Source organism: Pelodiscus sinensis, chromosome 4 (genome assembly GCF_049634645.1).
Source record: "Pelodiscus sinensis isolate JC-2024 chromosome 4, ASM4963464v1, whole genome shotgun sequence".
In the NCBI taxonomy this organism is placed as follows: domain Eukaryota; kingdom Metazoa; phylum Chordata; order Testudines; family Trionychidae; genus Pelodiscus; species Pelodiscus sinensis.
Genome location: NC_134714.1, coordinates 15,033,787 through 15,056,751, shown reverse-complemented (window position 1 = coordinate 15,056,751; position 22,965 = coordinate 15,033,787). Strand labels below are relative to the sequence as shown.

The 22,965-nt window shown below is 42.3% G+C and overlaps 1 protein-coding gene across 8 annotated transcripts in view; it reads left to right on the top strand.

Moving 5' to 3' along the window:
* Positions 1–22,965, top strand: part of PPP2R5E (protein phosphatase 2 regulatory subunit B'epsilon) — a 231,084-nt gene that overhangs the window by 140,353 nt on the left and 67,766 nt on the right. The window contains exon 1 of one of the 8 annotated variants that reach the window (XM_075926383.1): positions 10,078–11,030. The exons of the other annotated variants lie outside the window; for them this stretch is intronic. The gene's annotated coding sequence lies outside the window, so the exon portion shown is untranslated. Of the gene's footprint in view, positions 1–10,077; positions 11,031–22,965 lie in introns of those variants that run through there. 8 annotated transcript variants of the gene reach the window in all.

Sequence of the window (22,965 nt, the reverse complement as noted above, 5' to 3'; positions counted from 1 at the left end):
CTTTCATCTTATTTCTGCCAGTTCCGCTACATCTGGGCTAATCTTTCCCAAAATACAAAACAATGAAAATTGAATTGCAGTTTTGTCATTTTTCAATTTTAATTTTTTGGCAGAATATTCCACCAGAAGTACTATTTCTATGCGTGAATTAGAAATTATTTTGCTTCATCATGCTAAAATATCTATATTGGATTAAAATTCTAAGCTACACAAGCAGTTAACCACAGTGGAATGATCGTGCAATTGACCTTTGTGAGTAAGTGGGACATGGACAAGAGTAGGTTTAACATAGATTGTATTAATGGACTCCTTCCTATAAGTATTGTAGTTCTGATTATGAGTGAAGAATAGATGTCACATAGAGATTTTATTCTTCAGTTTATATAGCACCTAGCAGATTCCAGATGGACAAAATAAATGTTTACAAACGAGTTTAGAAAATATCAAGAAAGAGACCCTAACAAAAACTTCAACCAGCTTGAAAACAAGCTAATTCAAATGGGAAGGGCCTTACAGATGTACAAATTTAGGGACTATAAGGCTACGTCTACACTGCAGGGTTTTTGCGCAAAACGGCGGTTTTTGCGCAAAAACCCATGGAGCGTCCACACCTTAAGCACATTTTTTGCACAAGAAAATCTACAGTAAATCAAAAGAACAGAGAGGTTTTTGTGGTGTAGGGAATCCTCTTTCTACAAGGAATAACTCCTTTTTGTGCCAGAGTTCTTGCGCAAAAAGATCGGTGTGGACGGGCATCAGGGGGGTTTTGTGCAAAAAGAGCCACTGGAATAAAGCACAGGTGCTCTGGTGGCTATTCTGTGAATAGCAATCAGATTTTTTTCGAGAGAGCGCCCATGCAGTCTGGATGCTTTCTTGTGCAAAAGTGCATTGCTTTTGCGATGTGCTTTTGTAGTGTGGACGTGCTCTTGCGCAATAAGTTTTTGCGGGAGATCTCTATGTGTAGACATAGCCTAAGCTCCAGCAGTCCTCCTGCAGCCCACAATGCATGAAGAATTCTGGGAACTGGCGCAATGGGGCCAGTAATGTTGAAATAATGGAATATGCACTTTGTCAAAATCACAAAACAGTCTCAAGGAACAATAACTCTATATCTTTTAAAGTCCTTGATTAATATGGTGATAACACTAATTGAAATTCAGGGTGTGGGCCTTTTGTATGTAGGGTTATGTGTTCCAGTAGTGTGTCTGCTTCAGAACAAAGAAAATGATTGTAATTAACTATATGTTTAACTTAAACAACTGAGGTTTAGCCAGAAACCTTCTACTGTAGTATAACTGAACGTGGATGCAATGCCAAATTACCACAGTAGAAAAGCTAGTGCAGTCTGTAGAAAGGTGGAAAAGAATCATGGAAAAAATTAAGATAGATTATAGACTCAAAATGTAAGTTACGAAAAATACATTAAATTAGTATGGCCTGGGAAAGCAGATTATACCAAACTAGCCAATAATGTAAACATCACTTGACATGCAGATAAGGCACCAAACCTCGTGGAAATACGGTTTTCATTGCAGGCTGAACGTGTCTCAAAGTATATATCCAATTTTCTTCTCCTACTCTGAAAGTGCAGCTTAAGGGGAATTTAAGGGTGAAGTACCACTTACTGGGCTTGGGAGGCCAGCTACCATGGCCTAAATTCCCCCTTAAGCTGCACGGCTGTGCCCCACACAGGATCTCAGGGCTGCAGTGGGGAGAGAGATCTTCCTCCAAGCCCTGAACTGCCAGGGATGCTGGAGAGAAGCTGCTCATTCCATTCAAGGGTAGAGATATAAAAGAGTAGTTGAATAGTCGACTACCGGATAAGCTTAGGATTATCAGGTAATGGAGTCGACTACTCGCATTTTCCCTCTCCCCTTCCTGCCTCTGTGTGGGGGAACAGGAGCCAGTGCTGGCGGGGGCTAGTTTAAAAGCTGGTTCCCCCTCAGCACTGTCTCCAAGGTGTGGGGGGAGGGTGGAAGCAGGGGAGGCCAAGGCGCTGTGGCTCTGTCTTTGAAATGTGGTAAGAGCTGCCTGGCTCTTACTACATTTGAAAGGTAGAGGTGTAGCACGGGACCCGGCTCAAGCGGGGACTGAAGCAGTCCCCGCTTGTGCCGGGTCCCCGACTGCTGAGGCTTTTCCTTTTAAATGTAGTAAGAGCCAGGGGGCTCTTACTGCATTTGAAAAGTTGAGGTGAAGCAGGGTTAACTCCTGGGGCCGGCGTGAGCCGGGACTGCTTAGTCCTGGCTTACACCAGCCCCAGGAACTAATCCTGCTGCGGGTCTGCAGTTTAAATGTAGTAAGAGCCAGGCTGCTGCGTGCTTGGCTCCCACTACGTTTAAACTGGCTAATGGAGTAGTTGATGCAATTCCCCTGACTACTCGATTAGCTGATTAATTGCAATTTAACATCCCTACTCAAGTGTGGAAAAAAATAGAGGGAACATTGCTTCACACAACCAGGATATGTAGACATGTGCCAAACGATCTGTGCTTTCCTACAGCATGGCTTTTGCGCTGACTTTCCCCAAATTTGATTTACTGCCCAATGACAAAGTGTTTTAAAACTGTAACTAAACAAGCAAATCATCACCAAAGGATAAGCAGAGAAGCCACCCTCACAAAAGTGAAAAACGCTATCTTAGAGACACCGATAAGATGTTGAAAAGTGAGTGTCATATAGTTCTGCTGTGTACAAATATTGTATGTTGCTTTCTGATTTTGTGTCACAGTTGTACTATTATGGGGATGTGATCAATAATGTACTAGCAAATCGTGAATTTGGAGGATCTTGTTACTATGATGGGTGTCTCATTTTCTGAAAATGCAGAATTGTAAGTCAGTTCTGTCTTCCCAAAAGAACATTTGGGGAAATTCTGTTTTTAAATTGTTTAAAAAATAGTATGTAAGAAAGTCAGTCAAAGGAAAAGAAAAACATAATTGCTCAACAAGTAAGTGCTTTTTATGTAAATACTCTATTTCAAATGGTTGTCTGAGGGTAAAGATTCTTACTCTAGTTTAGTTGCTGCTGGTTGTGAGGCTGTCAGCCTAGTTGCTAGCAAGTCTGAGGCATTAATTAGTAACATCACATTTCGTATCCTATCATGCTATGTTGTTTAATGAGCTTGTTGAGCACAACCCCATGCATAAGTTGGTGTAAATGTAATTTAAGAATGTGAACAATGTAAAATTTCAAGTGTTACTCTACAGTAATCAAGTGAATTGGGATTATATGTGCAATGAAAGGACACTGTGTTTATGGTATGTTTTACATCCTAAACCAGGGATAGGGAACTTTTTTCAGACGAGGGCCACTGACCCACATAAAAATCAGTCAGGGGCCTCGCATAAGGGAGAAGCGCTTGGAACTTTCTCTCTGCTGTCGGGGGAGCAAGGGGAGTGCCAAGCCTTGCTGCAGGTTAGATCAAAGTAAGTTGGGGAATGGATCCAGCCAATGGGTTGTAGGTTCCCCACCCCTGTCCTAAACACTTGAGTGGAGTTGGAGGTGGTAGGTCAGCATGCCAGAAAGCAGCTTCTACTTAGGACCATGGTGGTATTTCTTCTTTTGCTGGAAGTGTAAGGTATGAGAGAAGGCAAGCAGAAGTATAACTCGGTTTGACTCTGTGCATGGGTATCTGAATAAGGATCAATGCAATTTTTAACTTCCAAAGTACAAAATCTGCCTATATGTAAATATATGTATTAAAATTATTTCTCTTCTAATAATGCTGTCCTTGTTTAAATGTGGTACGTTAAAAATGTTTTATTGTAAAATGCCTTGTTTATAGTTGTCTGATTTTTCAAAAATCCAAATTGGGAAAGGATATAGGATACAATATGAACTAAAAAGGAAAGAAAGTAGCATCATTTTTGTTTTTTTTTCCCCCAAGTCTTTGACTTTACTATAAGAATTTGGTATAAATCTGTGAAGATTGAGAATTTCTCAAATGCTAGGGCATTACTTGTGTAAAGTATTTATGACTTATGTGCTACTGCTTTCTTCTTTCTAATGTTTTAGTTTTGGCTCTTTTTTTCCTTTGGGCAACCACTTGATAAAGTATTGCGGAAGAGAGACGAAAAAGGAAATATCTGAAAGAATGAAAAAAGATATTGATTGGATTTACTGAAGAAGTCTTCCAATTCTCTTGTGAGTTGACTACATGTCAACTCTTTAGAGCATAGACTCTTTGAGACATGAGCTATGTCTTAGTTTTTTTTCTAAAGTTGCTACCACATTTCTGTCTATATATATATATATATATATATATATATATATATATATAAACTAATAATGTAAATAAAATGGGTGGAGAGGAAGTTGAGGCGGAATATGACTTAAGGCATGAACAATTTTGAATGATTGCTTAATTGAAAAGAGCAGGGAGTTGTTTTTGCTTTAGTCACCATTAACTTATGAATGTAAAGTCAATATGTATGTCTTACTGTCACACAACTCCACCTATTGCACAAGTTCACAGGTGGTGCAGTTCACACAGATATTGGCATATCACTTATGGTACATTAGTAAACCAAGACAAAGTATCTGTGCTGCTGATAAAAGCAATGTGAATTGCCTTACAAAGGGCAGGCAGGAAACAGTATAAGAACACTTCTTATATATTTAACTGTAGCTTCCTTCAACTTTAAAAATATTGAAGCATTGTTTCAGATTCCTTTTTATTTTTCAAAATATAAATAGTCATTTGTTGTGGAATTCACACCATTTCAAATTTAATTTTTATTCCACTTGAATTTTCTGTACAGTTTCTCTTTAGTCTCTTTTATACTCTTAATATTAGCCCTGTGGATCTATGATTTTATGTTTTCATTCCTGACTGGTATTGCCTAAAAATGTGGTGAAGAAGTAGATCCTGAGAAGATTTGGTGCAGTGGGTAGCACAGCTTTGTTTTTAAAATAATTGTTGTATTTTGAGTAAATTTTAGCTATTATTTGCATTAGAACTGGAAATGTTTGTGCTGTACACAGAAACCTAATTTAAGGAGCTAGACTCATGCAGCTTGATTGGAAGGAGAAGTTGGACATTTGAAGGGAGGTAGGTGTGCAGGTACCTAATTGATGAAGGATGGACAGATGCATGTTTAAGCCTGGGTATCCCTAAAAGCTTCTGTGTGGAGTTGTACCTTTCTGTCAAATTTAATATTTCAGCAGAGGAGGGTTCATGTGCAGCTGCTGGTACGCAGTGGCATCTCACCCAAGGAACCCAGCCTCCTATTGCTCACTTTTACTGTACAGACCTTTTACCAAACTACCTTCTTGAAGCTCAGCAAACTTTTATGACAGATTGCTGTATTTTCTAGCTCTGGGGTGAAAAAATAATCTGGTAAAGGGTTGAATTGGAAGGACAAAGGGAGAGCAGGGCCGGCCCTACCATGAGGTGAACTGAGGCAGCCGCCTCAGGTGCCAGACTCTGTGTGTGTGTGTGTGTGTGGGGGGGGGGGGCACCACTAGGATATAGAGCGTAAAAAATTGTGTCTGCTGCTGGTGCATATGTATTCTCTGTGCTCTAGATGCACAGAGATGGTGGAGCACTGTACTGGAGGGAGGAGGGCACAAGAGACCTTTCAGAGTTTTGGCCCAAGTGAGGGAGCATGGGGGCGTGATTTGAGCTCCGCATCTCAGGTGCCAAAATGTTGTGGGTTGGCCCTGAGGGAAAGAAGAGTTAAGATTGAGATACATGTAAGTTTGCCAACTTCATATTGTCAAAAAACAAAACAACCTTGCCCTGCCTTTCCTCCACGGCCCTACCCGTGCCCCACCCTTTCACTGAGGGCTTGCCTCTGCTTACTCCATCCCTCCTTCCTCCCTCCCTTCCTCCTCCTCTACATCTGCAAAATAGTCCAGGATCAAGTCTTCCCACAGAAAAATTAAACTATAGCTGATAGCAACAGAGACGAATAAAAATTGACAAACATGTTGCTACACAAATCAAACCCCACACAGACAAAAAGCCTCTACTCTTCCCATGCTCACTTGTTCATTTTTACTGGGCTGGTGCAGGGAGCATGAGGGCTCCAGCTGGGGGTACAGGCTCTGGGGTGCGGCTAAGTATGTGGAGTTCAAAGTGCAGGAGGAGGCTCCAGACTGAGGCAATGGGTTGGAATGCAAGAGGGGGTGAGGGCTCTAGCTGGGTATGTGGGCTTTCAGGTCGGTCCAGGAACTAAGGGTGTGGCATTTTAGGAGGAGGATGTGCAGTGGACCAAGGGAATCAGAGTGCAGGAGCGGGCTCTGGGCTCAGGCAGGTGGTTGAAGTGTGAGAGAGCTCTGGTTGCAGATGCAGACTCTGGGGTGGGGCTAGGGATGAGTGATTTGGGGTGTAGGAGGGTACTTTGGAATGGGACTGAGAGGTTCTGTGAGTGGGAAGGGGATCAGGGCTACAGCAGGTTTTGGGGTTGGACCGGGGATGAGGGGTTTGGGTGGGAGGGTGGATTAGGGTTGAGGCAGGTGATTGGGGCCCAGGATGGGGTCAGAGATGCAGGCTCCGGGTGGCATTTACTTAAAGATTCTCCTGGAAGCAGTAGCACAACCGCCCTCCGGCTCCTACGTGGAGGCACAGCCAAGTGGCTCTGTGTGCTGCCCTGTCTACAGACACTGCCTCTGCTACTTTCATGGGCTGTAGTTCCTGACCACAAGGAACGGTGCATGGGGCAGGAGCAAGATGCAGAGCCGTCTGGCTGCCCCTATGCATAGGAGTTGGTGAGGCAGGCCTCCTGCTTCCTGGGAGCCATGTGGCATGGAAGCTAGCAAGAAGCCTGTCGTCCCCACTGCGTGGTGCCACCAACCGGACCGTCAGTGGCCCAGTCAGCACCATTTCAAGTGGCTGTTCCAGTTGAAAACTAGACACGTAGTCACCCTAGAATAGGGGTGGGGAATCTCAGGCCTGGGGACCAAATAAAGCCCTCGGCTTGCCTGGATCCGGCCCCCAAGGCTGCACATTGGGGAACCTCTTAGCATTCCAGTTCAGCTTGCCACCCACCCATAGGGCTGGAGCACACAAAGTCTATTACCCTGCCCCTTTCTCCCCCAGGCTCTGAAGTGCAAGGGGAATGTGGGGAGTATCTTTCTCCTTCTCAGTCAGGGGCTTCTCACTTTGCTTTTCACTTGTGTGTGGCCTCCGACTGATTTTTCTGAGAGTCAGCCGCCCCCAACCCAAAAATGGTTCCTCGCCCCTGCCCAGAAGATACATGTCTGTCATGTTTTGTAATTGTGGTTATAGTAAGTTATGTGATTGAGAGTAGAGGCTTTTTGTCTGTGTGGGGTTTGATTTGTGTAGCAACATGTGTTTGTCAATTTTTATTCGTCTCTGTTGCTATCAGGTATAATTTAATTTTTCTGTGGGAAGACTTGATCCTGGACTATTTTGCAGATGTAGATTTCTGTTTCTGCACACATTAGAAATATGAAGGTTAACCAGTTAACTGGTTAATCTGGTATGCATTAGCCTTACCAGCATGCTTACTGGGGTAACTGATTAGCTGGCAGTTGAGCCAGAGCAACCTCCTGCCCATGGCACTGTGCAGTGGGCCCAGCCCGGCTGGAGCAGCCTGCAGTGTGGTGGGCCCGGTCCAGCTGAAGCAGATCCCAGCACTCGGGGATTAACCAGTTAAACTTTTAAATGGGAATTTACACATAGGCTTTGAAGACTGAAAATAAGCCAGTACTTCCTACAATCTGGATTACTGTTGGTACATCAAATGTTTGGAAGTACTGTCTGTCCTTTACCCTCCCCCTCCATTGTTAACAGTGCTGCATTCTACACTTCTCTTGCAACCTTATTTTCTTATTGAAGAATTTTCCAGTTGTGTTTTCGTAGAATCCTTGAATTGGAAGGGACCTCGAGAGGTAATCAGGTCCAGTCCCCTCACGGCAGGACCAAGCAGCATCTAGATCATCCCTCATAGATGTCTGTCTAATCTGCTCTTAAATATCTCCAATGATGGAGAATCCACAACCTCCCTAGGCAATTTATTCTAGTGTTTGACCGAAGAGCCATGGAGATTTGCCCCTAACCAGCCAGTGGCATGACCAGGAATAGAACCCAAGTCTGCAGTGCCTGCTTGCTTTGCCCCATCAGTGAAATGAGTTTAGTGAATTAAACTGATCATTTAATATGTTGTTACTATTGATTGTGTTTGTTTTCTGATGAATTAAAACAAGGGGGGGGAAAGTTGATTTAAATGAAGGGTCTGATCCCACATTGATTGCACACTTGATATTCCTACTATGGGAGTTCGTAGGTTTTCAAGAAATGTGAGATCAGACCCAATTGTAATTGTTTTTGTGGTGCTTGGAAATGGAGGCACATCTCTATGGTTCTGTGGTTAAACACTAGAATAAATTTACTAAAATTTACTAAAATTACTCAGGCACATTTTATTTAGATGTGAGTTTTGTTTGGTTTGTGGATTAGACCCAATGTTTTTAAGATAGGTATTAAACAAATACTTATTGTATATTGACCTAAATTTTCTGTTGTTCATTCTGGCTACCTTTTTTCTTTTGTATGTAATAACATTAAAAGGCAAGGACTATATTCTGCTCTAAGATTTTCAGAGGGATGTACTTGTTACTATGGGCAAAATTTGGACCTAAAACTTTTTTGAGAAAAAGAGCATTGTTGGTGTTAGCATTTATTTTTCCTTACAAGAAAAAAAAGAAATAAATGTATTAATATATTTTCTTTCAATAAACTTTTTGTTTAATTTGTGTCAGATTTTGAGGTCTGTATTATCATTTCAGGGAGTCTCTCACCTCTAAAAATCAGAGCTGGAGTAATATCTAGTCTAGAGGATTCCAACTGCTGATGATTTTCATTGGTAAAACCGGAGAGACTTGACATGTTAAGGCAGTGAAGAGTCTAGTTTTCCAAGCCTTGAATTAAAAAATTCTAAATCCCTAAGTTTTCTGAATATTCATCTGTTTCCTAATATTCCTAGATATACTTGTTCTCTACAGAAGTGTTTACCGTTTAGCTAAAAAGTGCACTTCTGCAGTTAAGGAACATCCATGTATTATAACAATAATAAAATAAAGTTTGATGCTTAATTTAAAAAATCTAAGTCAATTGAAATTTCATATGCCACCTGTCAGCCCATGAGGTTTGGAAAACATTAGAAAACAAATTTTCTGTGATGTCTTAAAAATAATGTCCCTGTGATTGTTGGATTTTGTTTGGGTTGTAACTGCAAAATTACTTTTTACGTACCCCCAAATGTTTAGAGGTGCGCGAGGAGGTTTTGTTTTACTTTATATTTTGGTACCTCTTTGAAAAACAAAACAATTGTTGATGGGGTGTTCCCTTCCCCACATTAAATTGAGGGGAGGGTTTATCTAGGCTCTCAGCAGAGTAATGATATAGAACAGTGGATCTCAAACTTTTTGGGCTCCAGAGCCCTTTACATGCATAAAAATTTATGCGGAGCCCCAGGAGTCCACTGATTGTATGTGTTGTACCTATCGATGTTTCCAGTTTGTCAACCTCCTGGAGCCCCTGGAGATGGCTCCGCGGAGCACAGTTTGAGAAACACTGATATAGAAGATGGAAGAGAGCCATAGATGACAAAAATTAAGAGAAAGTACTTGCCCAACCCTGAGCTCAGGGTTGGAGGCAGAACAGGGAAATTGGAAAGCTCTGCTAAGTTAAGAGATTTAGTAAGGTAAGGACAGTTTGTTTTTATTCCCCTGCTTAAAACAAGTTTTAAGGTATTGGTTGTTTGGTGTTGGATAATTTTTGCACCAGGTTGGAAAAATGACTCAATTACACATTGGGCCAGATAACAATAACACCACACCCCATGCCCCAAAACAACAACAATAACAAAATAAAAAGAAAAAACAAAAAGTGTGTCTACTGTTGTGTGTATTATGAAGTAGGAGGACACAATATTTTAATGTCTTTCATTGCTGTTTCTTGTGATTGCAACAGCATAGATATAGAGCTATGTCTGAAATTATTCATAAATATTAAGAAAATAATTGTCTTGCTAATTCAAAATGTATGTGTGTTGGGGAGGGGTAAATTAAGGGCCGGCAGTGATGTATATTCGGGATAGGGACTGAATGAAATGGAATTGTGCCACCCAGGCTTATCTGAGGAAAATAAAAGTGCCTAAAAGTTAGCTGTCACATTAGAGAAGCATTTTCCCTTTCGGACAAAGAGAAAAACAAAGGGATTCCCTTTTCAGCAGAATTGTAAAACAAATCAGCATAAATATGTTTGGCTCCATAATTTGAGAATAATTAATTCCAAGTTCTTTCTGGTCCACATGAGAAAATGCAACTCTGTCTTAGCAGATGCTATGTTCTGCAACATAAATCCCATTCTTATTATGTCTGCTGCTTAATGAGCCACAGCTGAAGGCCTTTTCCTCCAGGTTTGGCAACTCATGCAGTCTCTTTATGGGGTGGAACAGGATCTCTTATTTCTCTCCAGGGAAGAATTTTAATCCCTCCACTGTTTAACTAGATTCAGGGTAAATACTCTGTCAAAGGGATTTGCCTTGAATTTTAAGAAACATTTAGAATCTCTTTGGATACAAATATTTGGGAACAGCCCCATGTCCTGTTCTCCTAAGATGTTAATTTTTATGATTTTTATATTTCTTAACATTGCTTTTCAATTACCCAAATATATGAATGTGTCCTCCTAATACTACAAGAAAGCTTTACAGTGATTTTTAGATTGCTTATTTAGTTTATTCACTTATGCAGTTCTGATTTGTGGTGTTCATCTTTCTCAGTGGCTTTCCTCCAATAAAACTCGCCCAACTGGTCTGTCTTGGTTATGATCGGTTTTCCAGTTGATGCATACTCACCCATGTGGTGGGAACCGGTGTTTCCTGATCCTCACGAGGGAAACAGAGTTACCTCTCCGATAGGAAGAAATACTCTGACACTTCAGCTTGTGTCTCCATTAACAAGCAGTGGAGAACCATGGAGACTTTCTGAGTGATCTAAAATGCTTTGTAAATTTTGTGGACTTTGCTGATATTATGAAGACAGCTTGCTCATTTCAAGTATGTAAGAATATGTTTGTACCAAGGCACCTCCTAAAGAATTGTTTGATTGCCTATGTATGTTTCCAGGAATGCACTTGACAGTTTTTACAAATCTTTTAGTTTTTTCAGGTTTGTTTATACTTCTTTGAGGATGGCTCCTTGTACAGTCACATTTTTGTATAGGTAGTCCTGGTTTATCCAGATAGTCTCTGGTAAAGGATGTTGATGGAAGAATGAAGAATTGTGGTTGATTTTGTAGTGAAAATGATCTAATATTTTAATTTAATATATTCCTTTACCATCTTAAATATATACAACTTTTGGAATGTCATTACTTGGAGAAAATCAAAATATCAATAAGAAAAGTTTTTATAGAATAGTATACACGAGAACCCAACTAATTTGCATTAATGTTGAGGAAACTCATTGGGGTTTACTGAATTTTTGCAATGAGCCAGTACAGGTGAAAGTTACTTCACTTACAAAAAGCCCAAATAATCATGTGCATGAGAGCCGGGGATAGGAAATCCACTTATTCCCGTACCAGGCTCCATGGCATGGGAAAGCACTGCAGCAGCCTGTCCTTCATAGTTTTTTACTCCAGCTATGACTGGAATGGTGTCCCCAATCCTTCCATGTTATTTTTGTGGGATAGTAAAGCAGTGGGTTAGTGTAAGTTTACAACCCATTGCTTCTTTGCTGCCCCACCCTGGCTGTACATTGGCTTGTGAGACCCTACCTGTGCTAATGGGTGAATTGTGCTGAGGCCACCCACACACAGGATCCACTCACTGGTGTAATTTGACTATAGGATTTCAGTGAGGTAGGGTGCCAGGATGAACTTCAATGGAAGTAACAAAATACATCATTTTAAAAGAATTCTGCTCGTGTATTTTGACAGTTGTTTATTTTATTCAATTATTCATATTCTTTCATATGGTATTAGTAAATGTTACATATTTTATAAACACAGTGAAGCCTACAAATGAGAGCTCCATAACATTCTTTTTTGAAGCTCTACTGCCAAGGTCTAGTGAACCCTGTTTTAAAATGGGCAAATAATGTGTGTAGATTAGTGTTGTTGGTACTGGCTTACCTGGACCTGGTGTTTTCTGAGCTTCAGGATGTGCTGAAGAATGCATGTTACCTATGTTCTTACATTGAACTTTCCTACAGTAAATCAAGAGCTAATAATGTGCTGTAGTGTAAATGCTTCTTTGACCTGTGCACTGTGGGTGCAAAGATACTTTTGTTAATATGGCTCTTTTACATTATTTATATTTGTTCACCATTAGGGATGTAAAATCCCATTTAATTGGTTAAGCAGTTAAATGCAATGTCCACAGCGGGCCTTGTGGAGCAAGAGCAGCCCCCTGCCCACGATGGGCAGAAATCTGGTCCAGCCTGTCGGTTATTCAGAACTGATAAGCATCAACAATTAACCGGTTAACTTTTCACTTCCCTATTCACCATCAGTGTATTTGGATAATGTCATTTACTGAGCAACACGTTTAGACTTACCCCTTTTAACATATGAAATGCAGATTTTTCCTGCCAGCTGGGTTTTTTCTCCACTTGTTTTTCTGGGAGAGTGACCATAGATCAGATGGTTCCTTTTCAAGCCTGGCTTGCTATCAGTTAGACTCCAATTGTAAAATCTTTTTTCCATTGATTGCAATGAAAGCATTTGCAGTGACACCAACAGAGACAGCATTTCGACCTAAGGGTGTGGCTACATTGCTAATTATATATTCTCAACTTGAGTTAGTGAACTCTGCTTAAAATATTGAAGATAAGGCAACTTAGTATTCTATGATTAGTTTAGATGTTGGTGATGAAACCTATAGGGAAGTCTGGATTTGAACTACAGCTATTAACCACGTTAAAACCTGAATTACCTTGTATTTACTGTTGCTTTAACCCAGGTTAGCTAACCTGAGTTAAAAACACAACTCTCTTTTTGCAGTGTAGACATACACTAAGACTTTTGCTGTAAACAAAGCAAAATGGCGAGCTCTTTGAGCATTGTTAGTGATGCCTAACTTGCCTCATATCAGGTTGATTATCTTAGTAAGAAAGCTACTTTGTTACTTGGTCATTTGAGATGAAGTGGAGAGGGTGGCAGTTAGTATAAGGTTTTGTTTTGTGTTTTGTCTTTGTAGGTATGTAATGTTTGAAAATAGCAGTGAAATCTTGTTGGGATTTCTTTAGACAGATTCCCAATGTCCAAGAATTTTATCAGTAATTATAACAGGGATTCTTTATCAGACTCCTGTTGGTTTACTCCTGGAGTAATTGTGAGAGTGTGTGCAGTACAGAAATTAATGTTCTGCATAGAGTTTCCTCCCTCTTCCCCTCCCCCCCTCCCCCCGAAAAATGGGCTTCAAAACTGCTGGCTGCCTCCTAGGGGTTGCTGGGCCTGCAGAACCAAGTTCCCAGATAAAAAAGACGGCTTGGGAGAGGGAAAGAGCTGGAAGGTTCTGGGAAGCTGCAGTTCCTGCTACATCCTGAGGGAAGGAAGTGGCATGCAGGAAACTCCATACAGGCTGGAGAGACCCAGCATCAGACTTTCTCCTTCTAGATTCCTAGGCTTTGGGAGGATAGGTGGTGTGGGTGTCTGCATTGAGTGGTGTCCCACAGATGAACTTGGGGTGGGGGGGGGAGAGCTGTGCGAGGGTCTGGGATGTGGGTGCCCTATGACTGGGCTCTGGAGGAGGTTTGAGTGTCTAGCCCCCCAGGTTGGCTGTGTGGGGAAGAGAAACAGGAACTGGGTTGAAGTAGGGGTTTCTTTGACTCTTTGCTCTTGGGTAATATTTTTGTGCTTATAAGGTTACAGATATAGTTACTGACAAGTGTTTTAAAATAAATTACCAAAATAATTGAAACTATGTTTATGTAATATTACTTTGACAAATAAAATATGCAGAATTTTGCCGAATTTTTATTTTTTCTGCAGAATTTTTAAATTTTTGCACAATAAGTAAACGTTGAATCTCTTTCTATAATCAATTGACCCATCTTTAAGTAGTTTAATGGCACTATAATATTAATTTGATATGTAAATTTATCCCCATTTACTATTTAGTAGTCTAGCTAATGGTTCTGGTTCTGTTGCCCAGCATACAGATGACAGTGATAGTGATCTAGGTTGTATTAGTTTTGCAATGCAAAACCCCCTACTGTGTGGCTAAGAATGTCTGTACCTACATAGTAATGTAGGTACACATTTGTGTAGTTTCCAGTTGTAAGTAATAAAATAACTTTTTAATTAAATTTAGTAGAGTTTTCAAATAATTAAAACATCCAGGAAAAATTATAAAGAGAACATTAGATTTAGTGCAGGAGTTCTCAAACTTTGTGATACTGCGACCCCTCTCTAAGTTGCTTGCAACCCTCCTCTAAGTTGCTTGTGACCCCTTGGGGGAGGGGGGTGTCGGGATCCACAGTTTGAGAAATGCAGATTTAGTATATTAAAATATTATAGAATACTGAAGTCAAATTGCAGCATGACCTATTAATACTGTTGTTGACTTGAAACAGAAACATGCTATAATGAACTTCATTACCCTGACAAGATGCAATGATTATGGCATATGTTTATTTTCACTGTAATGAGCAAAATTTTTATGAACAAAAATACAAAAGTAGGCATTCGTGTGCATATGTGTACACAAACACGAGGTAAACAGGGATTTTCAGTTTCATCCAGTGTGTTCTAAAAGGATCATTGGTGAGACGCTATCTGAAAAAGTTAACTATGGTGGTAACTCTTGGGGTGTTGACAATATTCATTCTCTGGAAAAAGAAAAGTATTCAGAAATTGGATCAGAGTTCTAATAATGAAAAGAGATGTTTAGAAATTCCTCCTAGTATAGTGACGCACATCTCAACCGTCTCACAGTGCGGGGCAAATTGAGCTCTATCTTAAACATGCCATCACATCAACATGCTTGAACTCAGAGCAGTCAGAAATGTGTGCTCATTGCCTCTGGCTGATTAGATACATTCACACAGAAGCCATGATGGACTATATGGCCTGCATACACTATGTAGATTGATGAGGAGCTGCCAGATCACCCTCCCTGTGCATGAAAGCATGAAACTGTTGAATTTCCCACTATGTGACAATAACAGAAGCCTACCTATTGGGACAGCACAATTCAACAGTGGACAGTCTTAGTCACAAATTACCACATGACCATGAAAAGGAGATATATGCCAGAGAGTATCACGGACTCTTCCGATAATGGGGGACACCAGAACAAGATCTATCCACAGTATTGCTCGAGAGTAAGGGTTCCATGAAACTCTCTTCTCTTGTTGGATTATGGCCTTCTGTATATCTTCCCCTCATTCCCTCTATTACTGAAAGTCCTCTTGGAAAATAGGAGAAAAAGTAAATATCGTGTTGATTGCTCTCATCTGGTCCAGACACACATGGTGTTCTTACCTGTAACAGCTGGGCTGTGTCTAGACTGTATCCCTTTTCCGTAAAAGGATGCAAATTAGACACATCGCAATTGCAAATGAAGCGGGGATTTCAATCCCCCCTGCTTCCTTTGCATAAACATGGCTGCCGCTTTTTTCTGGCTTGGAGCTTTGCCGAAAAAAAGCGCCAGTCTAGACAGGGATCTTTTGGAAAATAAAGCCTTTTCCGAAAGATCCCTTATTCCTCTTAAAAAAAGGAATACGGTATCTTTCGGAAAAGGCTTTATTTTCCGAAAGATCCGCGTCTAGACTGGCGCTTTTTTCTGGCAAAGCTCCGAGCCGGAAAAAAGTGGCATCCATGTTTATGCAAATGAAGCGGGGGGGATTTAAATCCCCGCTTCATTTGCAATTGCGATGTGTTCTGTCCACTGTGATTCTTCCAGTCATTCCTTACCTTACATTGCAGACCAAGAGGCACACTACCCATCCCAACTTTTGTATACTGCAACTCAAAGTTTGGCACCTTCATGGTTAATTGATAAATTATATTGCAGGGGTTCCCAAACTTTTTGACACGGGGACCAGTAAATCCATTCACGAGCTTTCGGAGGATCGGTAACATTCATTTGCATATTGCATATTCATTAAACAAATTATGAATATGCAAATATGGTGGTTTTGGTCCTCCCAAAACCCCCAGAGCCAGCTTTAGCAAAGCTTTTGATACGGCCACCCACAATATTCTTACCAGCAAGTTAAGGGAATATGGATTGAAAAAATGGACTGTAATCCAATAAAACCCTGCACCACCACATCATGTATTGAAAAGGAGCTCATTTATTTTCAGAAAGCTGACACCATCTTTGGAATTTTTTATCCATATTCTCATTCCGGATGGTGACTGCACCAGGTTCTCTCCAGGTTCTCTCTGACACATTGTAGTGCCTTTAAACCTCACTGGCTGCAGTGGGGATATTTAAAAGGCACTGCTTTTAAATTTTTATTTAGGATCTGCGTGCTCCCTGAACTGTCCTGCTCACCGCTGGCCGATTCTCTAACCCCCCACTCCCCCGGCCGATTCTCTCCCGATCTCTCCTGGCAAGCCCTGCTGCCCCTTCTCCCCTCCCACCCGTGATCTCCTCTGGCTCAGCCCCACTGCTCCTTCCCGCCCCCCCCCCCAGCCATCCCTGCTTCTGCCAGCCAGTTCTCCTCCCCGCCACCCCCCGCGATCTCCCCTGGCCAGCCCCGCTGCCCTCCACTCTTGCCAGCCCTGCTTCTGCCAGCCAGTTCCCCAGCCAGCCCCGCCGTCTCCCCCAGCCAGCCTCACTGCCTCCGCAAGCCCGTTCCCACCCCAGATCTCCCCTGGCCAGCCCCAATGCTCCCACCCCCCTGGCCAGCCCTGCTTCTGCCAGCCGGTTCTCCCCGCTCCCCCCCCCCCACCTGATCTCCCCAGGCCAGCCCCACTCTCTCCCCGCCCCCGGCCAGACCTGCCCTGCGATCTCTCCCAGCCAGCTTCACTGCCCCCGCCAGCCAGTTCCCACCCCCGTGATCTCCCCTGACCATCCCTGCTTCCGCTGGCCGGTTCCCCTCCCTATCTCCCCCGGCACCTCCACTGCCCTGACCCTGCTTCCCTGTGGCCCATATCCAACCCCTCCTCCCCACACCACAGCCAGCAATAAGAGCTCACCTGGTAACCCTCACTATGCCTCTGCCGGGAGCCTGAAACATACGGCTGCATCCGTGCAGCCCGGCTGAGGGCTTGGGGAACCCAGCGCTGCACGGACAGTCTGGGAGTCCGGAACACCCTGGCAGCCACGCTGAGGCCCAGTATTTTTTTCCCAGGCCGCGGCCCATAGTTTGGGAAACACTGGTATATTGTAACAAATCACCAGGATCAGATGGCATTCACCCAAGAGTTCTGAAAAGAATTCAGATGTGAAATTGTGAAACTATTCATGGTGGTTTGTAACCTGTCCTTTAAATCATCTTCTGTACCAAATGGCTAGAAGATAGCTATTGTAATGCTAATCTTTAAAAAGGGCTCCAGAGGTGATCCTGGTAATTATATACTGGTAAGTCTAATATCAGTACTGGGCAAATTTAGTTGAAACTGTAGTTAAGAATAACATTATCAGATGCATAGGTTAACATAATTTGTAGGGGAAGAGTTAATATGGATTCTGTAAAGGGAAATCCTGCTTTGCTAATCTACTAGAGTTCTTTGAGGGGGTCAACAAGCATGTTGACAAGGGGGATCCAGTGGATATATAGTGTGCTTAGATTTCCAGAAAGCCTTTGAAAAGGTTCCCTCACCAGAAGCTCTTAAGTAAAGTTAGTTGTCATGGGATAAGAGGGGAGGTCCTCTCATGGATTGATAATGAATTTAAAAAATAGGAAACAAAGGGCAGGAATAAATGGTCAGTTTTCAGAATGGAGAGAAGTAATAACAGTGTCCCCCAGGAGTCTGTACTGGGACCAATCCTATTCAACATATTCATAAATGATTTGGAGAAAGGGGTAAACAGTGAGGTGACACAATTTGCAGAGGATACTAAACTGCTCAATATAGTTAAGACCAAAGCAGATGGTGAAGAGCTTCAAAGGGGTCTCACAAAACTAGTTCTCTGAAAACATGCAATGTGCAGCAGCAGTCAAAAAATAAACAATGTTAGGAATCATTTAAAAAATGGATAGAGAATAACAGAGAGAATACCTTATTGCCTACCTACAGCAGTGAACTAGATTTTGAAAATGGTGCCAGCCCAAAAGTGTCACCCTGGATTCAGCCACTGTACCTGTAATTAGGGATGTAAAATCCAGTTTAATCAGTTAACTAGTTAAACGTTATGTTTAACCAGTAATTGCTTAAATGGGGTGGGTGATGAGTAGTTGCTCGAGCTGGCTGGACTGGAGCAGTCTCCCTGCCCACCAAGGCTGGGCTGGAGCAGCCAGCCTCCCTCGCCTCTACCCGCGGCATACTAATTTAGCCAGGTCAGGCCTGCCACAGACAGAGGCTGCTCTAATTAGTCTGGAGAGTCCCTGCCTGCAGCAGGCAACACCGGGCGTAAGCAGCCCCCTGCCTGAGATGCATGGGTGGCCTGCACCAGCCCCCACCTGTTAACCATAAGCGGTAAGCATCTCCTGGTAAGGGTGGTGCTTACTGGTTAACCATTCAGATTCCTACCTGTAATCCTAGACTATCTCTTGATGCTTAAGACTCTTGACTTCTCTCTAAAAGTCCACTTAACAGTAAGTGCAGTCTCTCACCAGTGGGTAGAAGGGTGTTCCATTTACTCCCATCTGTCTATGAAGAGGTTTCTCAAAGCCACAATGAACCTCTTTCCTCATCCCAGGCTTCCCAGTCCACAGTGGCATCTCATTCTAGTGTTAAAAGAACTGAATAGGCTGTCTTTTGAACCCATGGGCACTTACTCTTTTAATTCACCTTTCCATGAAGATGGCATTCCTGATTGCTATCACCTTGGCAAGAAGCATAGGGGAAATGGCAGCTTGATGGTGTATCTTCCCTTCATGGGTTTTTTTTTTTTCATGACAAATTGCTACTTAGATGCATCTGAAGTTCACTTGTAAGCTGACTTCCACATTTCACATCAACCGGCTTAATCGCTTTCCAACCTGTTCTCCCGAACCTCATCAAGGATAATAGGGAAGCCATCCAATCTTCTATTTGGACAGGACAGGATTTTTTAGATATCTCTGAAATTCTTCCTCTCCATTGCAGATGGACCAAAAGGCACAGCAATTTAGCTCAAAGACGCCCTAATTGGGTCTTCAACTGTAACAAACTCTGTTACCGGATTCACAGTGAAACACCCTCTTCTTCAGTACGCACACGCTCTGTCTCTTTATCTAGTTCCTTTCTCTAAATGATATTCCTATATCAGAAATCTGCACTGCAGCTATCTTAGCATCTGTATGCACCTTCACAGAACACTATGCCATTACGGAGGACTCTGCTGAAGACCTCAGGTTTGGTGCCATGTAACAGACAGCTCCTGCAAAGCCCCAGGCTGCATTTGGGGGGTGGGAGGAATGACAGGGAGCACTGCTTGGGAGTCAACTACAGTGGGGTACATAGGGATACTATTCAGAAAAGAAGAGGAAGTTACTCATCTTTGGCAGTAATGAGTGTTTTTGAGATGTACTAGTGAAAGATGATCTGAATGTTGTCCATGATGTATATATCTACATGAGTAATGTGAGTAGTAGTTACTCCTCCATTTTTGGAATACAGTACCTAAACACTGCTTGCTTAAATCTCAAGAACAAGAATTGACTGTTGTTCAAAGCTGTTCCCCTAACTCTACAGATGAGCGATTGCTGATTCCTTAAAGTATTCATAATTTCATTAGCAATGAAAGTGAAATGAAGGTGATCTGACAGATTACTTACCAGAAGTGTGTGTAAGAGAGAGAAAATATACATATATTGTCGAACGCTTTGAATGAGGATCTACTTTGAAGAGTGTCTGTGTAAATGTATCTTTTTACATAATGGCTGTGTTTACATTGGCACGATCTTGCACCAAAGCGGCCATCGGAGCTTTCTTGCGCAAGAGAGCATCTATGCTGGCACGGATTCTCTTGCGCAAAGGCATATGCCAGTGTAGACGCTGTCTTGCACAAATATTCTAACACAAAAACGCTTGCGTTAAAGAGTATTTGCGCAAAATCTTGCCAATGTAGACGTAGCCTACGGGACTGCTTTTTTTATTTGGTACTAAGCTAAAAGAAAGAATAGAATCTATTATTTTTGGTAAATCTCAGTTACTGGTCCAGTTGGTTGTATCAGGGCAAACCCATTGGTAAAAATGGTGACAAAGAGGTGTATTATAAAATAAGTATTCTGAAGGCCAAATTACATCATAAAACTGGTAGTGATGCACAAAAAAGAATCAGATCTGGTTTTCAGATCCCCTCAAGTTTTCATGGCTGATAGTTCGCAAAATACCTTTTCACATGTAAATTGAGCTTGTTTAATCTGTACATCATTGAGATGCAAACATATGTGCAATGCCATTTTTAGAATCATTTCAGAATAGGGCTGCATTTGAGTATTGAACTATAAATAATGTTAACATTTCTGTGTAATGCTTTATTATATTCATTTATAGCAATTTCCATTTATTTAAATATAATATTAATATTTTATTTCTTTGGAAGCGTGTAATCATGTGACCTAATTCTTGCATAATAGCATCAATGAAAAACATAGCATGGCAGACAAAAATCAACATTATAAAATATTTTGATTCATTTGTTCCAGAGAAAATAAGCATAGCATTTTAAGTAGATAGCAAATGCAGCACCCATCTATAAAACGGGAAATAAGAACAACCGAGAAAACTACGCACCAGTCAGTTTAACTTCTGTGCCAGGGAAGATAATAGAGCAAGTAATTAAGGAATTAATCTGCAAACATCTGGAAGATAATAAGGTTATAGGTAACAGCCAGCATGGATTTGTAAAGAACAAATCATGTCAAACCAATCTGATAGCTTTCTTTGATAGGATAACAAATCTTGTGGATATGGGAGAAGCGGTGGACATGGTATACCTAGACTTTAGTAAAGCATTTGAAATGGTTTCGCATGACCTTCTCATCAGTAAACCAGGGCAGTACAACCTAGATGGGGCTTCATTAAGGTGGGTGCATAATTGGCTGAATAACAGTTCTCAGAGAGTAGTTAGTAACAGATCACAGTCCTGCTGGAAGATTATAACAAGTGGGGTTCCGCAGGGGTCTGTTTTGGGACTGGTTCTGTTCAGTATCTTCATCAATGATTTAGATGATGGCATAGAGTGTGTGATTATTAAGTTTGCAGATGATACCAAACTGGGAGGGCTTGCAAGTGCTTTGGAGGAGAGGGTCATAATTCAAAATGATCTGGACAAACTAGAGAAATGGTCTGAGGTAAATAAGATGAAGATTAATAAGGACAAATGCAAAAATACTCCACTTTGAAACTGATTGTTCTTTCCTCACATACAGAATAGGAAGTGATTATGTGGGAAGGAGTACTGCAGAAAGGAGTCTACCGGTTGTAGTGGACCACAAACTAAATATGAATCAACAGTGTGACACTTGCAAAAAAAAAAAAAAAAAAGGCAAACATGTTTCTAGGATGCATTAACAGGTGTGTTGTGAGCAAGACATGAGAAGTCATTCTTCCGCTCTACTCTGCACTGATTAGGCCTCAGTTGGAGTACTGTGTCCAGTTCTGGGCATCACATTTCAAGCAAGGTATGGAGTAATTGGAGAAGGTCCAGAGAAGAGCAACAAAAATTATTAAAGGCCTAGAAAACATGAGCTATGAAGGAAGACTGAAAGAATTGGGTTTGTTTAGTTTAGTTTAGAAAAGAGAAGACTGAGAGGGGACATGATAGCAGTTTTCAAGCATCTCAAAGGGTGTCACAAAGAAGGAGGGAGAAATAATTTTCTTCTTCGAGTGGCCCCGTGGGTGCTCCACTCCAGGTGTCAGGTCCCGTCCCGGCGCCGCGAATCGGAGAGCTGTCAGAGCCGTGGTCCGCTGGACCGCGCATGCGTGGCTGCCCAAGGCGGCGTTTGCGCCTTTGATGTGTTGTGCGTGGTCCGGCTTGCTCAGTTCCTCTCAGCCGCCCTCGGTCGCGGATGAGAGCTCCTTCTTGTCAGTTTAATTTCCAACGGTTTTCTCCCAGAGCCTTCACATTTGTAAATACTTTCAGAACTCTTTCCTTCCTTACTTTTGCGTTAAATTTACCAGTTCTTAAAAAAAACCCAAAAAAACCCCAGTTTTTTTTCTACAGACTTTGGACAGTTTCTGCGGCTATCTGTAAAAAAAAAAAAAAAAAAAAAAAAAAACAAACGCCTGAGGGGGACGAGCGTAGGAGAGATTGTACGTGTCAATTTCTCTCTCCTCACTGCTTCACTATGCCGGCATCCCCCGGTTGCAAGAAATGCTCAGTCTGCCAGGAACCCATGCCGGCATCTGACGAGCATGATTCCTGTGTCAGGTGCTTGGGTGAGACTCATGTCCCCCAAAAATGCGCCCACTGCAGCAAACTAACGGCGAGGGCTCGAAAGGATCGGGACTTGTGCCTGAAGATGATTCTTTATGAAAAGGCGCTAGAGTCTGATGCCATCCCTGCCTCGGGCACAACAGCCCAGAAACGGTGGGCAACGTCTCCCGGGACAGCCATTACGAAGAAGACTAAAGCGTCCCCAGCTTGATCATTGCCAGCAGCCACCACAAAAATGCGATGCCCTGACGAGGCATCCGGGACAGTGGCCCTAGGGCAGCAACGGGCTCCTAGGCAAATGAGACCGCCTGAGCCGGGATCGCAAAGGGCAGGGGCATCGGCTCCAAAAACCGCGCAGAAGCCGGCATCGGCAGGAGCGCGAAAGCCGGCACCACCAACTGCCGCCCAAGCGGCACTGGCAGCAGCGATTTTAAACCCGTCAGTACTGAGCCGCCAAGTCTCCCAGGTGGCACCGCTGGCATTGTCTGACCTGCCGGCACCGAGCT